Source organism: Scatophagus argus, chromosome 18, assembly GCF_020382885.2.
Source record: "Scatophagus argus isolate fScaArg1 chromosome 18, fScaArg1.pri, whole genome shotgun sequence".
In the NCBI taxonomy this organism is placed as follows: domain Eukaryota; kingdom Metazoa; phylum Chordata; class Actinopteri; family Scatophagidae; genus Scatophagus; species Scatophagus argus.
This window is the reverse complement of record NC_058510.1, coordinates 19,597,485-19,614,360: the sequence shown is the minus strand read 5'-3', so window position 1 is coordinate 19,614,360 and position 16,876 is coordinate 19,597,485. Positions and strand designations below refer to the sequence as shown.

Here is a 16,876-nt window from a genome sequence, read left to right as displayed (position 1 = left end):
AGGGACAGATAGATGTTGGATTATTACTCACACTTTAATTGCTAAGATGGTCCTGTTATTCAACAGAATTACATTCAAAGGTTTCCAGCTGCCACGCTATGAAATGTATACTAATCACTGGTTTGCTCCTTAATTACTAGTTGACTCCAGAGTTCACATTTAATATACAGCATTCTAAACAGCATGCAGTTAATTATAAAACAGAGATATGAATATCTGACAGCTACTCACAGGGTCGGTAGTCTCCACTATCTCAAATGGGTCGTCTTCTTCCTCACAACTGAGCTGCAATGATGAGTGCAGTATGAAAGAATATTGCCCTTTCCTGCGGCGATAGTAAATAACTGTGGTGCGCGTTACAGTGATGAGCACAATCACAGCAATAATAACTCCTGCAGTAATTTCAGCTTTTGTTCCTGCTATAGGTCCATGTCCGTCAATCACTGTTGATGGAGATGTGATATTCGGTATAAGCTCACGGCCTTTGATACCCACTCCTGCTGTAATTTCAGCTGGAGTACTTGCTATAGGTCCATGTCCATGAATCACTGTTGATGGAGATGTGATATTCAGCATAAGCTCACGGCCTTTGATACCCACTCCTGCTGTAATTTCAGCTGGAGTACTTGCTATAGGTCCATGTCCATGAATCACTGTTGATGGAGATGTGATATTCAGCATAAGCTCACGGCCTTTGATATCCACTCCTGCTGTAATTTCAGCTGGAGTACTTGCTATAGGTCCATGTCCATGAATCACTGTTGATGGAGATGTGATATTCAGCATAAGCTCACGGCCTTTGATACCCACTCCTGCTGTAATTTCAGCTGGAGTACTTGCTATAGGTCCATGTCCATCAATCACTGTTGATGCAGATGTCATACTGAGTATAGATTCAGGGTCTTCAATACCAACTCCTGCTGTAATTTCAGCTGTAGTACCTGCTATGGGTCCATGTCTGTCAATCACTGTTGATGGAGATGTGACATTGGGTATAAGTTCACAGCGTTTCACACCCACTCCTGCTGTAATTTCAGCTGTAGTTCCTGCTATATGTCCATTGCCGTCAATCACAGTTGATAGAGATGTGATTTTGAGTATAAGCTCACAGTCTTCCATACCCACAAAGTTCTGGACGGTACAGCGGTAGGCTCCAGAGTCCCTCTCTGTGATCTTATCCAAGTGTAAGTCCCCTCCTGGAGCATCAAAATGGGCATCTGGAGTCAGCATCTTGTTTTCACTGAGCTTTGTCCATATGTATTTAATCGGTGGAGTGCCTTGTGAGGATCTGCATCTGAGCCTTATATTTGTATCTAACACAGGTTCATCATCCACGCAACATACTGGCTTGTTTGGCCTCTCAAATACAGTCAGAAAAATGTCTTTAATCTGTTCTCCAGCTAACGTTCTCACCTTACATTGGTACTTTCCAGAATCTGTAAGCTTAAGGTCAGTGATGCTTATAGAAGCATCACCGTCTTGGGGCTTAGGAGACTTAAAGTAGATCCTGTTATTTAAAGGGGCATATAAATTATTATGAATGATACTTTGAGTATACAAGAGTATAAGTTTGTCATCTTCCTGCGTGTTTGGTGGCACAATGTTCCACTGTATGTCCAAATTACCCAAATCCTCAGGATCAAGGGTGAACTGACAGTTAAGAGTTATGCTTATATCGCTAGCTTCGTAATAGTAATTATTGTCAGATATTATTTTTACAGAACAAGCTGGTTCCAGGGTAAGAGAGCATAATATCACCATGGCAAAAGTCCATATCCCGGTGAAATATCCTGGGAGACAGCAATGTTGATGCACAAGCATAATGATGTACTTGGATTGGTGGGCTGCAGATTCAGGTTGCACTGCCAGGGTTTCACTGTAAAATATAAGGGTTACAGTTAGGGAAGGACTGTATATGGGAATATACATGTTAAACATAGAACAAGAAAACTGGTCTGTTACATCAGTTTTACTGAGTGAGAGAGTAAGAGGTATTCTCTTAGCCCCAAGAGCCATCAGAGTCACTTTTATGATGAATGAGGGATGAAGAGTTTACTAATTATAATATCTCAGAAAACAAAGATCAAGTGTGGTTTTGTAGCTTTTTTGAAATCTCAGATATACTTTGTGTGTATGTTTCTTTTAAAATGTTTATAAATGTATCTGTTTGAGTAAAGATGTTTGTGAAGATCCTTAACCATCTAGGTCATGGTAAAGCAAATCCTCATCTAAAGTCTGAAGGCAACTGGACTGTTTGAAAATCTTGAGTAAGGTTATGAATTTTCAGAAAATACAGATTTAGCATAATTAATTACATATCTGTGTATTAAAAATATTTGAAGGGTCATGAGCTGATGTAAACTAAACATCTAAATAACTATAACTGTCTTATGGTGTTGATTACAAGAATGTAAGATTGTTTAAAATGGCCTTTCTCCTGTGATGTAAAGAAAATAAAGCCTACAAATATCTTTCAACACATTTTTTTTTTTTTTTAATTCCACAAAATCAGGCATTTTAAGCTACAACAATCACAAAAAGCCCAGAAAATCGTAGAGGGAGTGATAATAAATACACTAAGTATATAAAATATTCCAAAACATATTCTAAATTGGACAAATTTCTACTACACCTCATCCAACTCTAGCTCAGAAATTTCACACAAAATAACACTTTAGCAAAAAAGATCGAGAAAAAGTGGGCTACAATTTCACGAGAGAACAACACATTAGCAAAAACTATCGAGGAAAAAGTGGGCAAAAACTTTGCACTAAAACTGCACTGTAGCAGAGCAGAAACAGAAAAGTGGGCTAAATACTGTGCTAAAGCATAAACAGAAGGGGGATTTACTCTTACCTGGACATGAGTTATCAGTCCTGAAAATATCACCGAAGTAGCCCCCTAAGTAGCGCCCCCATTGTCAGCAGTCAATCAGAAGAGACTTACAACTCGTTCACGTGATCAAGAGGAAGGGTGGGGGAGGGGCAGGGTTTCTGACAGAGTTTACTGGGAAGATGGAAGGAGACCATCTTCTCAGTATAGACCACCCAACATCTCCCCTTAAGAGCATTGAATGTAAAAGCTGAAGCAAAAACAGCAAAAGCTTAGAGAGACAACTAACAGAGACACTACCATCCATCGTCATTATTTTCACCCTTTCTACCGCGTTTTCCCTAGGCTAGTTCTGTTCAGGGCCCACACAGGGGCACCTAAACCACTGGGGTTCAATTCAGCTTCTCCCACAGATCATACAGTGTTACTGCAGTGCCAACATTCATTTTAAATTGTAGTAAATGCCTACAATTGGCTACAGATCACCAAAAGTCACCGGTCAACCCGATGAGGCCAGAGAAGTTAAACAAAACCACTGACCAGTTCTTGCAGCAAACCATCAGGTCGACTTTCCATGTGTATTTGTATATAATTTAAAACTTGAAGCAAAGCTCTCCTTGACACCACAACACCACAGCTGAGACATCATTACATACATCATCTCCATTGCAGCCCCCAGTGAGGAAAAAACAAGGACGCCAACCAGTTAGAACACCTGATCCTGGGTGCCGTACCTGCCAGGTTCTCTATACAGAACTACAGGTTGTGAAGCAGCTGCTGTAATGCAAGCTTGAGCGGAACCATGAGCTCAAGCGGCTGCATTCTTCAGCCAAGGATTCTGTGAGTGTTGTTCCCACCCATCATCTCAGTATGAGACCCTATGTACAAGTAAAAGGGCCTTTACAGACAGGTGATGAGATGTTATAACACCCAACATCTCCATATCTTACTTGGAATGACCCAACATCTCAATGTTGTTTCCTGACCTGATACCATAACTCTACAAGAAAGGTTTTAAAGTCTTTCTAAGTCTGTCTTTAAAATGTATTACCATTTACTCTTTCCAGAAAAATATTTATTTCACTTATTTTATTTTGTGTTGCCTTACTCTATTTTATTTTTATCTTTATTTTTTATTTTATTTTATTCTTCAATTATATGTTACTGTTATGTTCTATGTATGCACCAATCACCAAGACAAATTCCTAGTAATGTGAAACCTCTTCACTTACATGGCAATAAAGTCTTTTCTGATTCTGATTCTGATTCTGAAAAACACAAGTCCACATGTTTGAAATGTCTTTGTTTTATTTGAGCATTCAAAACAGAACTGTAAACATCCATCCATCCATTTTCTATACCACTTATCTATCAGGGTCGCGGGGGGGCTGGAGCCTATCCCAGCTGACTACGGGTGAGAGGCGGGGTTCACCCTGGACTGGTCGCCAGTCAATCGCAGGGCCAACACACAAAGACAAACAACCACACACTCTCACACTCACACCTAGGGGCAATTTAGAGTAGCCAATTAACCTAATGTGCATGTTTTTGGTATTGTGGGAGGAAGCCGGAGAACCCGGAGAAAACCCACACAGGCACAGGGAGAACACGCAAAGACCGGGATTCGAACCTGGAACCCTCTTGCTATGAGGCGACAGTAATAACCACTGCACCACCGTGCCGCCCGAACTGTAAACAAACACAATGTTTTCTTTATCAAAAACAGTCTGAATTCTGTTTGTCCTCAAGGGTGTGGCAGTTGCATATCCCGGTCCTCTTTTGTGACTCAGTCTTCTCTAATCTTTCTGGCTGTTACACAAGTCATCATCTTTGAAATGTCTCCATTTTATTTGAACATTGAAAACAGTACTATCAACAAACACATTGTTTTCTTTTTCAAAAACAGTATGAATTCTGTTTGTCCTCGGTGGTGTGGCAGTTGTCCTGATCCAGTCTGCAGTTTTTTGGGCTGTAGCACAAAAATGAAACAAAAACATTTAGGGCATGTGCCAAATCTCTGATTTTAGCTTTCATTATCAAACTTGGTGTGAGATAAACCTTAACCAATTCATGTATGAGACACTATAGCAGGTTTACTAACACTCACCTTTGGTCCACTGCAGGTGCTCACACCAAGTTCAATGCATCTATATTCCTCAGCTGTTGTTCAACCCAGAACCACAGCTCCTAAAGATGAAAAGTTGATTTTTTATTATTTTTTTAACTGAAGGCACACATGCAGAAATTGGCTTTTTACTCTCATTAGCATCCTGTGGCTGAAGTTTTCACCACTAGTACATACATCTGGTTGAGTCACACTGAAATGTAAAGCAAACCACTGATCTGTAGTCCTCAACACCAAGAACACTCAAGATTTTCCTCTTTTCCACATTATGAAACTTGATCAGTTACATCAGGTTTCTTTAACCGCTCGAGGTCAAGCAGACAAGTGCTGCCTAAGAGAACACATCTGACCTCGCCACTGATCGCTGAGGGTACAGGAAGCCAAAAAAACCTCAAACACTGCAGTGCGCCCCAAAGAACTGGATTCAGAACCACCACGCTACATTGACCCCAAGGATGGTACTCTCACCTCATCTTTGACATGGCCCTCCCCATCAGCTTTGCAGACATCAATCTCTGACACATTCTCCTCCCTGGGTTTCTGCTTGAAAAGATACATTGTGGAATTTGCCCTCTGAATTTTGCATTCAAGGTGCTCATACAGAGAAAATGGGTAGTTTTCCCCTGCTCAAATGTCGAAATGCTTCAAGCTTTCATCAGCACATTCAGCACTTTCAGAATAGTAAGACACTGTCTCCCTGGTATACATGAACCCTAACCTCTGCGTGATTTTAACTTATATGATGTCATTGTGTGCGAGTTAATGTAAAACTGTAATTCATGTGCACAACATTAAAACCAGTTTACTACCACTCACCTTCTTTTCATCACAGGCACCATGCTTCCTGGATTCAATCGACTTCCTTTTTAAAGGAGAGTGCAGCTCCTAAAGATAAATCATGAGAGTTCTTTTGACTGCATATAGAAAGATATTCAACATTCAAGAGTCTTTATTGTCATTATGCAAGCATAACGAAATTTTGTAGAGATTCTCGGCTTAAAGGCACACGTATAAATAGCACAAAATACTTAAAATGAACACTTCAGAAAAATATAATATAAAATATTGGGTTTAAATATAACGATTTCATGTACACAGCACTAAATTCTGCTTATTAACACTCACCTTTTCTTCACAATGGGTTGCCACACAATGCTTAATGCACCCATTCCCCTCTGACTTTTCTTCCTCCGAGGAACGTGGCTCCTAAAGATGAATCGTGAGATTTTTGTTTTCAGGAGATACATAGACAGAAATGTTTTTTTTTTCCCTTAACAAAAATGTCAAAATGTTTCACCATCAGTACATTCAAAAGGTTCAGGTGGCCAAACTGTGAACTGTAAAATAAATCACTTGTTTTGGTTCAGATGTACCACACGACTGAAGAGTTTATTGGTGTTTACAGTTGTGTCACCTTAATAGCATGAAATAAATCATGAGACACAGACTTTTTAAGATACATTTGACTGTTACTCACAACGTCCTCCTGCTCTACGACCTCATACTCAAACTCCTTGTCCTCACACTTCAGCCCTTTGTCCATGTCCTCACACACGATCAGATGTCGCTTCTGGAGCGATACCAAAAATCATTATATCAATGTAACTTTTTAAACATACTATGTGAAGTGTAATGAGATGATTTCAGTGAGGAAAAGGCGCTCCCGCTTCGACATCAATAACAGCATAATCTGACTCCTAATCTAATCTTGAGTTATTGAACTTGGCATAGATGACTAGCATACTCTTAAAAGGACAAAAATCACTAAGTTGCTTAACATTTCCTCACCTGTACACTGTGCTGGGAGCGTTTGTAAGTCCAGGCCCTTACTTTGTCACTCGTGCAACAGAATTTATGAGGAGGGAAAGTATCCTCCAATATTTCATTGCCAAATTTCTCCTCCTGACTGCAATGATAATGATGATGCCCACAACCTCACGGACAACAACTGCTGCTATAGTTCCATGTTCATAATTTACAGTCAGCTGTGATGCGACACTGAGTGTAAGCTTGCAGTTGTCTGTACCAACAACGTTTTCAATTTTGCAGAGGTAGGTTCCAGAGTCTCTCTCTGATTTCCTCCAAATACAAATTGTTGTATAGTGTCAATAACAGCATTCTGAGGCAACGTCTGGTTTCTGCAGGTTATTTCTAGAGCAGAAGTTGGTCCTGTGGTATAAGGGTGACATATTATCATGATGACAAAAAGCCATAGCACAAGCTTCCTGGATAAATAACCTGAGAACAAGGAGGTTGTCAGGAGGTGACAGTGTGGTTGCATCATACTGATGTGCTTGTGTATTGGGGTGGGCTGCACCTTCTGGCTCACTGTCTCTGCAAAATTAAAAGGTTGGGGTTTGGAGTTTGGATGTAGATGTTGGGCCTTTTATCAGAATTCTACTCATATGGTGGGGTTAGCACAATGAACTCGGTCTGAGTTTTTACAGTAGAGGATATTTGTAGTGAAAATGGATTTGAAAATGACATTTTTATTGATTATGTCAAATGAGATCTATTTGACCCATGTTAAATATGGAGAGACAACTTTGAGTTTTCTGCTACTTAATAGCAGAATACATTGTATCAGACTTTTTACAAGTTTTAATCTTTTACTGCAAAAGTGGGTCCTTAGTTATTACTTTACAGAATAAATGAACGGATTTACTGACGCAACTTTTACCTCCACCTCCGCCAATCGTAGTTAGGGATTTCAGCCTAAAATAAAACTTTATCTACAAAAGAGACCAAAGTGGACCACAAATCCAGATCTGAGCAGCCTTTTAGCAAGACAAAGAGTACAAGTGTGCTGTAATTGTGCAGCATTACAGCAATGGGACAGAAAAAGGAAACAAAAAGTGGGCTACAAACCAGAAATTGACTCTTACCTGGAGAAGAGCTGAAATCTTTCAAAAGCTGTGCAGATGTAGCAGAACACAAAGCAGGATGATGCAGAAACCTCGAGTCCAGTTCTGAAAAGTGAAGAAAGTCCACAACATCAGTAACACACTGGAGCAGCCGATCAGAGCAGTCATTAACTTTTCAGCCAATCAGAGCAGACCCGCCTCCTCTGTGCAGTAGAAGTTTCTCATATGGGCGAATTGGGCGGCCGCCCAGGTCGGCATTTTGCCGGGGACGGCATGTGAGGATGCCCGCTCCGCTCCCGGGTTCTGACATCGGGTGCTTATTTTGGAAAGAAAAGGAGAAACGGTCCAAAAACAAAGGTATGTAGCTAATGTTCCCTCTGTAGCGTACGACTGTAATTACGTTATGAAAAGGGGCTAACGTTAATTGTTTAGCGGTCATTAGTTTGTTTGCTCTTTGGTGTGCTAGTTATAGTTAACCTGAACATTATCTGAGTTAACATACATACATAGGAATAAATGTGTCTACGGTGAAGCTATCACCACCTTTGCTGTCATTGCTTTGTGACCATTTGGTTATCGCTGGGTACTGTATTTGGCCGTCGGGATTTTCCGTGCAGTAAGCTGGCCTTAAAAAGACGGACGTTGCCCTGTCTGTCTCAGTATAACGTTAATAGAATTTGGGCAATGTAGCATTTCTACTTACCTGTTACTAGCATGTAATAGGCGTAATAACATTAAGAGATAGCTAATGTATTTAAGTATGTCGTTCATGTATGTTTACAGTGGGAGCCTATAGGTGGGTGGTATTTTGCTCTCATTTGTGTGTGTGTGTGAAGATAGAAGTAGCAGTGTGTTTTTATCTGTGAATCTTACCTGCCTGTACACATTTTTTTCCCATTAGTTGTGATTAATCCAGTTTTGCTATTTCTTAAAACCCTGTTTTGTTCCACTGCTGTGTGCTTTGAATAATGTGCCAAACCAAATGTGCTGTTCTACAGAAATGCCTGAACCCCCACAAAGTTAAACTGCCACTGGGGAAGAGCCTCTTTCAACAGACCCTGCAGACTGGCTATCACCTCTGACAGACTGCAGCACAGAGGCTATTCGCCCAGGGCCCAGGGCCGCCATTGTCTCTGTGCACAGAGGGCACGAAGAGAACAAAAGTTCAGGAGGAATCATGGACAGAGGTGTTGCAGCAACCAGCAATCAGGTAAAATCCAAAAATACTGACATGTTAAATATCTGTGCAGTCTGGCCAATGAAAGACTGCTTATTGTTTTGCACTTTGTTGGCATTCATTAGCATGGTTTTAGATTACTTAAATGACATCTTACAACCTGTTACATGGATTTAAATGTACCACAGACTCCCTTTAAACAGGCTGGGTTTTATATGGTTGTTTTATCAGCTGATTTTTTTTCCTTTTTGATCACAGCATGCTTTTGCTTTCAGCTTTCAATGAGGCATTAGAACAGCAGGAATTACCTTTGCAGATTTTACTGGTGTGAACAATTTTAAAATGTAAATAAGTTTATTTTTGTTTTTTGTCACAGGAAGAGAAAATATGCAATTCGTAAAAAAATGGGTATCATTTTAGTTGTGCAGTGGGTTACAAAAGTCAGGGTTCAGTTGAGATTATATGTCGTGTCCAATTAAGAAAACACTGTGGAGCAGGACCCAAATGCAGGAATATAAAACATAAATACATTAATCTCTCAACACAGGCGTACCACAGGGCTGTGTGCTGAACCCATTCCTCTACTCCCTCTTCACCCATGACTGTAGGCCTGCACATGGATCCAGTTCCATCATCAAATTTGCTGATGACACCACAGTTATTGGCCTCATCAGCAACGACGATGAGACAGCATACAGGGAGGAGGTACAGCACCTGGCCACATGGTGTGCAGACAACAACCTGCTCCTCAACACCAGCAAGACAAAGGAGCTCATTGTGGACTTCAGGAGGGAGAGAGGAGGCACGCATGCCCCCATACACATCAACGGGATGACGGTTGAACGTGTCTCCAGCTTCAAGTTGAGGCTGATGAGGCTGCCTACAGACGTGAAGTAGACCAGCTGGTCCTCTGGTGTGGTCAGAACAACCTGGAGCTTAACCCGCTCAAGACTGTGAAAGTGACATATTTTGTCATTGGAGGGAACTCACTCCAACGAAATTTGTGCTCTGCATTTAACCCACCCAAGTGACATGCACACACACACAGCAAACCCGGGGCAGTGGGCGACCGCGTGCAGCGCCCGGGGAGCAGTGGGGGTTAGGTACTGTTGTGCGACTTAGTAGGAGCAATTTGGTTATTGGCAAAGAGTCAATGATTATGGAAAATAATCATCAAAGTAAAATCAGTGTATGCTTAATACACATAAATATCGGGGCACCACCCTGTCACCAGGGACCAATAGCCAAATTAATTAATGGGAAAACAGTCTCTTAAAATTGTGAAGGATGATTCCGAGCACTGACTGTCATGAATTCAGCTGGTATTACAAGTACATACACAATAACCACAGACAACGACAGGTTAAACTATAACAGGATTTATTAAACAGCAACAACCATCCATAGATAAGTATCACTTTGTAATAAACACTATTATAATCCAAGTTTTAGCAACACACATTAACTATTAACTAAAGTTAACGCAGGTACAGCAACAAGAGTATATACATAGGTGTGCATATATACAGGAGTGTGTGTGTGTGTGTATGTATGGGTGTGTGTGAGAGAGAGATGATAACAACAGTATGGAGGCTAACAAGCTAGCCAGGTAGCGGCTAACAAGCTAGTGGCTAAAAACAAACAAGATGGCGGTTAGCAAGCTAGCCAGAGGGTGGCTAACAAGCTACAGGCTAAAAACAAACAAAATGGCGGTTAGCAAGATAGCAGCAGGATAGCAGCTAACAACAAGCTAGTGGTTGACTACAATTAAGATGGCGGATGGCCACGTGAGTGGAGGAACTACAACCAGAATGGTGGAGGTCCACATGAGGAGGGGTCAGCACACCAGGATGAACAACCACATAAAGGATGACTCAGCAAACAAAACTAGTCACACGCTTGTGATGACTCAGCAAAACTCCAAATGACTACCGAAGAATACGCCGGCCGTATTATTCAAAGCCAAGATGGTGATAACCAACGTGATGTTGCTTATGTGGTCACAGAAGGGAACGATGGGCGGAAGCCTTTGAGCGCCACGTACCCCTTGGTTACGGTTCGTGATCGCGTGCTCGGACTTTCACCTCACCGTTCAGAAAGAACAGTGTGAGGAAAGATAGAAATGAAAATACAAGAAAACACAACCCAATAAAATAATCCACTCTAATTCTTTAGAAACTCGCGTGTCACCACACAATAGCGGAGTCAGTAAACCGGAGCTTATCTGCTCAGCTATTGGTCCTTTAACTGGTGACGCGCGGTCTCGCTGAAACGGCGGAAATGACCGACCGGAAACTAAAATCAATGAATGCAGCACTTAAAAGTTACAGAAATCATGTGTAAACAATCCTACTTTACACTATCTCTGCCCAGACATAAGCCTCTTACGTTGCGTTGCTCCGATCTTTCGGAGTTTGAAATAATGATCCGCTTAAACGTTCGCAGCGTCGTCCTCGGCGGGATGCTGGCGGTCCGTTATTCAGAAGATGCGGAGTGTTGATCTCTCGGCGGCAGCGGAGAAAATCACCGGTGAAAAAGTTAACAAACTTTGTTTTCGTCCTTAACAAAGTCGGCGCGCGGCTCGTTAACGTGCGATCAGCTGATTGTTCAGCGATCCACGTCGGTAAAAGGAAAAAAGGAAAAGTTACAGAAAATTACAGCAGTCTGTTTCTCGGCCTGCGAGTTGCAGAACTGTGACCCGGGATCTAAAATGATGTTAATCAAACGTCTGATTGTTGCTCCCTTTTGGCGGTTTGGACACTTGGAGAGCCTGGAGAAGCTCTCACTGTCACTGCACGCACGGGGAAAAAGCGAAGGCTGATGATCGCAGTGACCTTTTATTACCTGAGTGACGTCACCTCGGACCCCCGTGGAGATGGCTGGCACACAACCAATGTCCGTGCCGGTTCTGAGTTTAAACTCAGGAATTTATGACTTAGGTGCATGTCATGAGTGGGGTCTCTAACAGTTAGTCACTCTAACTCAGGCTTTATGAGTTACATGTAGGCCGCTCTATTGTTCTCCAGAGCGCATGGCCAGAGATCCCAACAGTACCTTGCTCAAGGGTACCTCAGCCATGGACACCGGGACGAGGAATCGAACCAGCGATCCACCGGTTACGGGTCCGACACCCTAACCGCTGATCCATGACTGCCCCATGACTGTGGAGATGACAGTGGACTTTAGGAAGAACCCACCCACCTTACCTCCCCTTACCATTCTCAACAACACAGTGTCTACTGTGGACTCCTTTAAGTTCCTGGGAACTACAATCGCCCGGGATCTCAAGTGGAAGTCCCACGTAGACCTAATCAGGAAAAAGGCCCAGCAGAGGTTGTATTTTCTGCGACAGCTGAAGAAGTTCAACCTGCCGCAGGAGCTGCTGACCATCTTCTACACCTCCATCGTCCAGTCTGTTCTCTGCACTTCCATCACTGTCTGGTTTGGATCGGCCACCAAACAGGACAGAAACAGACTGCAACGGACAATCAGGTCTGCAGAAAAAATCATCGGGGCCGACCTGCCCTCCATTCAGGACTTATACCAGTCCAGGGTCAAAAAACGGGCAGGAAGCATCACTGCAGACCCCTCACACCCATCACACAAACTGTTCGATCTGCTTCCCTCTGGTAGGCGTTACAGAGCTCTGTATGCCAAGACCACCAGACACAAAAACAGTTTCTTCCCCCAGGCTGTCTCCCTGATCTCCCCGTAAACCACCTGCCATTGTGTGAACCATCACACTGTTTGCACTACCTCATTCCACTGTTTGCACTACATGTATATATATATATATATTTTCCCTTTCTTGTAAATATTTTATTCTTCATTTTTATTATTATTATTGCTATTTTGCATTTTGTATGGTGCAGAGGACAGAGAAAAATCTGGAGTCAAATTCCTTGTATTGTCACACATACTTGGCAAATAAAGCTGATTCTGATTCTGATTCTGATTCTGAAGTTCCTGGGGACCTGCATCTCAGAGGACCTGACCTGGACCACCAACACCTCCAGCCTTGTGAAGAAGGCTCACCAGGACACTGAAGAAACACCATCTGTCTTCAGCCATCCTGGTGAACTTTTACCGCTGTGCAATTGAAAGTATCCTGACCAGCTGTGTCACAGTATGGTATGGGAACTGCTCAGTTGCAGACAGCAAGGCGCTACAACGACTGGTGAAAACCATCACAGGGACTCCACTTCCAGCCCTTGAAGACATCCAGAGGAAACGCTGTCTCCGTCGAGCTCGCAGCATCCTCAAGGACTCCTCCCACCCTGCTCGTGGTCTGTTTGCACTCTTGCCGTCTGGCAGGCGCTTCAGGAGCCTCAAGGCCAGGACCAGCAGGCTGAGCAACAGCTTCTTCCCCAGGGCTGTCTCCTTACTGAACTCAGCCCCCCACTAACACCCTCACCCTACACCACACTCCACTACACCACCCTATCCTAACTGAGTACTACGTACTGAGTGTTGCACTAGTTCCTCTACCTCACTGTTAATATAGTTAGCCTACTGCCTATTGTTGTATACACTATATTGTCCATTGCACTAGTGATTTATAGCTTAATTTAACATCTGTAAATATCAATCATTTTACAAATCATTTGTAAATTGTGTTATAGTTTCCACCGACACTGGATGCACATGAAAGCACGTATCCATCTGTATAGTATGTTCATAGTACTTAGAATCCCTGTATATTATGACAACTACCTGTGTATCATGTTTATAGTATATCTGTAGCATAGCCACCTGTACATACCCTGTACATACTGTAAATTACTGTATACCTGGCACTTACTGCTTATTGCACCTCTGGTTAGATGCCAAACTGCGTTTTGTTGCATTGTACTTGTACATGTGTAATGACAATAAAGTTGAATCTAATCTAATCTAATCTAATTAAACAAAAGATAAAAAAGACCAAATCATGACATTATGGATCGATTCATTGTTTGTATAAGGTAAAACAAAAAGAAAATAAATTTACTAATTTACCCAGGAGTGTGGGAGATATTATCTTGTTAAGTAAATAAAGCATAAACTTACACCCATATAATTTAGGTAATAATATTAAACTGTAAAATGTATGTATGTGTATGGCACATATCATGGGGTATGATGGAAACAGTTCACAGATTATCTGTGTCTTTGGTTCACCAATATCTACTACTGGGCCTCTGTGAGCAGTATTTTTGTCTCCATGTACAGGAACCTGATGAGGAGCCTCAGACAGCAGTAGCACAGCAGCACGACTCTTCTGACTGCAGCCATCCAGCAAGCAGTATGTGAGGAGCAAGCACAAGTGTCCCATTTGTGGGGAACTGTATATAGTCCAACACCTGAGAAGCATAGAAGAGGTGGTCAACAAAACAGAGTTGAGTCTTCTGAGCAAGTTTTCTCACAGACAGTGAGTGTCCCGTTTCCTCTTAAGAAATGTGTAACCCAGATGTAATTCCAGTTACTAAGTTTACTATAAGTGTATTATTATTGTTTGTATTATTTGGGGTGTAGTGCCCTTTAAGGGTTAGGATGGCACCCTATGACATGTTTTTACGACATGTCGGGTGAGTTACGATAGCGCCTCCAAAATGCTTTGTGAAAGGCCAAGGGGTGACCTCTTGACATCCTCAATTTGGAAGGCCATAACTTGCAAGCAGAATGGGAGCCACTCTCCCATGTGCACAGATATCTACCTAACATGATATGTCGCAAAATCAGGCACATTTCTCCAAATATATGAATATATAAGAATGTTTTCCTTTACACCGTCACCAAGTGTTTCCTGAGTTTTAGATGCATTCTGATTTTCTTTTTCTTCATTATTTCAGGTCTTGGCCTTACTGTAAAGTACCTTAAGATAATGTATCATGAATTTGAACTATATCAATAAAAATGAATTGATTTCAATATTTCAAAGGCAAATACTTCACAGACAGAAGGAGGTAGTGAAGTGATGTCAAATACAAATGGAAGGTTGCAGAATGACATATTAAATAAAGATGAGTTAATCACTCCAGGTTGAAGAAGTGTGGACTTTTCAAGTCTCAAAATCTTTTCTAGTTCTTATCAATTAAGCTGACCACAGATAAGAATCTATAAACATCTCAAATTTCATAATATCACGTTGAGATATCCAGCCCCAAAGTCTTCTTTCTGTGCATGTAACATGAATACTTTTCAATAACTTTTTGTCTCTTTCACTTTGTTGTGCTTCTCCCTTCTGTCCTCATCCTGCAGGTATAGCTGATCTGGCAGTTGCAGGATCTTGATGTATTACGATCCCTTAACCTAATACTCAGTATAGTAACCAGCTGTCCTTATCATTGTCACCACTATCACTGTCATTACAAACTGTTTCTTTAGTCATATGATCTGTTATTGCTGATATTATAGTGAAGTACTGCTGTAATTATGGCTGCAACGTGTTTCTCTCTCACTCTCTTTCATCCTGTCTACCTCTTCTTCTCCTTCTTTACCCGGCCAACTATCAGCAGGGTGGTTCTCCCTTGTGAGTCGGGTCCTGCTCAAGGCTTCTTCCTGTTAAAAGGGAGTGTTTCCTTGCTACTGTCTGCTTGCTCGGGGGTTCAGGCTCTGGGTTCTGTAAAGCATCTAGAGACAATTTTGATTGTAAAAGGTGCTGTATAAATAAAATCGAATTGAATTGAACAGTCTGACAGTGTCTACACAGAGAAGTTAACAGTATAAGCACCTGCTCCTGGTGCAGAGTGTGGTTCTGCTGCGTTTTTTTTTTCTGTCTATCATTGCCTAGTCTTTGCTCATTGTAAGATCTGTTGGTTTTCCGAGAGTACCGAGAACTCATACAGGGATTTGTGGACTGGTGCCAGGGGAACCGACTCCAGATCAATGTTGGTAAAACCAAGGAGCTGGTGGTGGACTTTATCAGGTGCCAACACCCCCCATCCGCACCGGTGAGCATCCAGGGAATAGACATTGTGAGAGTCACCTCCTACAAGTACCTGGGTGTTCACTTCAACAGCAAACTGGACTGGACTGACAACATAGACTCTTCCTGTACAAAAAGGGCCAGAGCAGACTCTTCCTGCTCAGGAGGTTGAGGGCCTTTGGAATACAGGGTCCACTTCTCAAGAGTTTCTATGACTCTGTGGTGGCATCAGCCATCTTTATGGTGAGGTCTTTTGGGCAGGCAGCATCTCTGCCTGGCACAAAAAGAGGCTGGACAAACTGGTGAGGAGGGCTGGCTCAGTCCTGGGCTGCTCCCTGAATTCAGTGGACGAGGTGGGTGACAGGAGTATGTTAGCCAAGCTTTCATCCATGCTGGAGACCCACTCCCACCTCCTGCAGGACATCCTGACAGCACTGGGCAGCTCCTTCAGTGAAAGACTGCACACCCGCGCATTGTGCTGTCAGACTCCACAACAAGCACAGTTGATAGACTGGACATTTTAAGCTGATGAATGTGTTAACTGGACAATAATGGGACAAAATGGTCACACCAGGCCTGTGGAATAATACATGTGTAATAGTAATTGAGCAGTAATCTTACTCATGTAAAACACTACTGCAATGATCAGTATTTACTAGATACTGTGCGCAAAGACAGAGGGCTTATCTGGCCATTTTGGATTCAACTCTCAAACTGGCCCGATAGGTCTCTTGACTTAGCACACTCAAGGTGGGTTAAGTGTACTTGGACTGTAGGTACTCGGTCCATCCCTCATGCAGTTCCATAATCCCGGTCCCAGATGGACTGATGGACCTGTTGTTAAAATCAGAATAGGAATTCCTTTATTGATCCCCGAGGGGAAATTCGTTTTGTGTACATACATTGCACTTGCAATTTTCTCGATGAAGAAAAGAGAGTGAAAAATATAAAATAGACACTGGACAGCATCC

At 42.2% G+C, this 16,876-nt stretch overlaps 2 long non-coding RNA genes across 2 annotated transcripts; one reads left to right on the top strand and one right to left on the bottom strand.

Annotated features, from left to right (window-relative positions):
- Window positions 1-5,953: 5,953 nt before the first annotated feature.
- On the bottom strand, window positions 5,954-8,104 carry LOC124049809. Its single transcript, XR_006841476.1, has 3 exons — window positions 7,843-8,104; window positions 6,435-6,527; window positions 5,954-6,163 (listed from the first exon to the last, which is right to left on the bottom strand). It is a non-coding gene; the product is annotated as an uncharacterized LOC124049809 (long non-coding RNA).
- Window positions 8,105-8,150: 46 nt separating this feature from the next.
- On the top strand, window positions 8,151-16,557 carry LOC124049806. The gene is made up of 4 exons (XR_006841473.1): window positions 8,151-8,178; window positions 8,820-9,031; window positions 14,210-14,408; window positions 15,239-16,557. It is a non-coding gene; the product is annotated as an uncharacterized LOC124049806 (long non-coding RNA).
- The last annotated feature ends 319 nt before the right edge of the window (window positions 16,558-16,876 follow it).